Source organism: Venturia canescens, chromosome 4 (genome assembly GCF_019457755.1).
Source record: "Venturia canescens isolate UGA chromosome 4, ASM1945775v1, whole genome shotgun sequence".
NCBI classification, from domain to species: Eukaryota; Metazoa; Arthropoda; class Insecta; order Hymenoptera; family Ichneumonidae; genus Venturia; species Venturia canescens.
The window spans coordinates 10,172,982-10,174,817 of NC_057424.1; positions in this window are offsets into that span (position 1 = coordinate 10,172,982).

Genomic DNA, 1,836 nt, shown 5'->3' on the forward strand with positions numbered 1-1,836 from the left:
AACTGTGTAAAGCAGCAATTTTCCCATTATTTAGCATCGAATTTTAAATTCAATTTTAGTCACTTCGAGTAGTCGGCTCATAAATAAAAAAAGCCTCAATAGAGATTTATGAACGCAAATTACCAAGACTATTCCAGTTACGAAAGAAATGCACTAGTCTCAGATGCAACGGAACTTGAAATAAGTCAGTCCATTAGCGAACAAATCCTCACGTTGACCTTCGGACGAAAAGATTCAGTTGACTTAGCTAAATATCAATGAAATGTCTGACGAGCGAAACGAACTCTCCTTAAGGCTCGACACACAATCGTCATGCCACTTCATAGCTAGCCATACAAATGTGTAATCATGTAGACAAGGTTATATACCTGGATTACGAGAGAGGAATTAAATAGTTCTGGCAGTCGATCCTGATGACGATCTTGATAACATTTAATCAAGCATAATATCGAAACTTGAAGATGAAACAACTGTTATTTTATTTTTTCGATTCATTACGACAGATACAGAAAGTTCTTCTTTTGAGGATAACAAAAAGACACACAAAATCAAGAAAAACAGAAAACTTGGTAAAACAAGCTCATTTGAATTTTCTTTTGTTTTTTTCAATATTGCCAATCTAAATTTGGTAACTACATTCACTTTCTTTAAGGTGTTCTTTTCGCATGACCGTATTTTTTGGTGACGCTCATTGGGGTACTCTGCTTCTGCCATTTTTCCAACTGCTATCGTTTATATCTCTTTTAAGGATTCGGTAACCCTTTATTTTAATCGTCGCTATGGATTTCTTATATTTTTTTTCTATCTATGAGACAATTTGTATGAGTAATTTAGAATTATAGTTAGTTTATGAATTATTTAATAGAAATGTGGTGATGATGGAATTTCCATAAGCTACCGTATAAATTTTACGATTTTTGAAGATTTAATTATTTATTAAATGTTGGATAACCTGACCTGAAATATGGTCGAAATTTATCAAGAAAAATCGTCGAATTCGATACGAGTTTTCGAAAATAACAATTTCTACTTGAGCGAAAATTTTCTACAACGAAATGCTGACAATTTTTTCAGCATTTATTGTGAAACGAAACTTCAGGATGAACACAATACACAAAGCTGGCAAAGCTGCGTGCCGAGTATACTGTTCATTTGCTATACGATTGACGAAAAATATCCACTCGCTCGTCATTCATTGTGAATCAGATATTTTTCCACCGAATTTTTAACTTCAAATTCATTTTTTAATGATTTTCATCACCGGATGCGAAATCTAAGAATTCCGAATACCACTTATCGGCCCTCGAGCCAAACTTTCGAGAACGCAACCAGCCTGTTCGAATTTGCACTCTTCTTTCTCTGGCACCACCGACAAGAAAAGGTTTCAGAGGCAAAATAGAGCTGCAGTTGAACGACATTGAATATCGAAGTAATACGGGTTGATTGAGCACGCAGGGTTGTTGCGATGCTCAAGTGTGCATCGCACAATCCCCCGAATCGTTTATTCCCCGGATTGCCACCCCATCAAACTCCTTTTTATTTCTCCACTGCCCGCCAGCCAAAAAGATGAGGGCTAAGCGACGATCAGCTGATTTCTGCCATTTCCTTTGTGCAGAGCTTTGTGTTTGTCCATGAGGCAAAAATTACTCGCACTAAATTTGCTGCTCGCGATCCCATCAATTAAAACGTGTTTCGATAATCGAAGACGTTCAACGACGAATAAAAAGGCCAATTATTTTGCAAAATAACTCTCTACGCGTCTGTTATGTATTTACACATTCTTCGGACGCAAAATTATTTCCAGACGCGTCCGCGTTATGTTGGAATGCCTCGCTT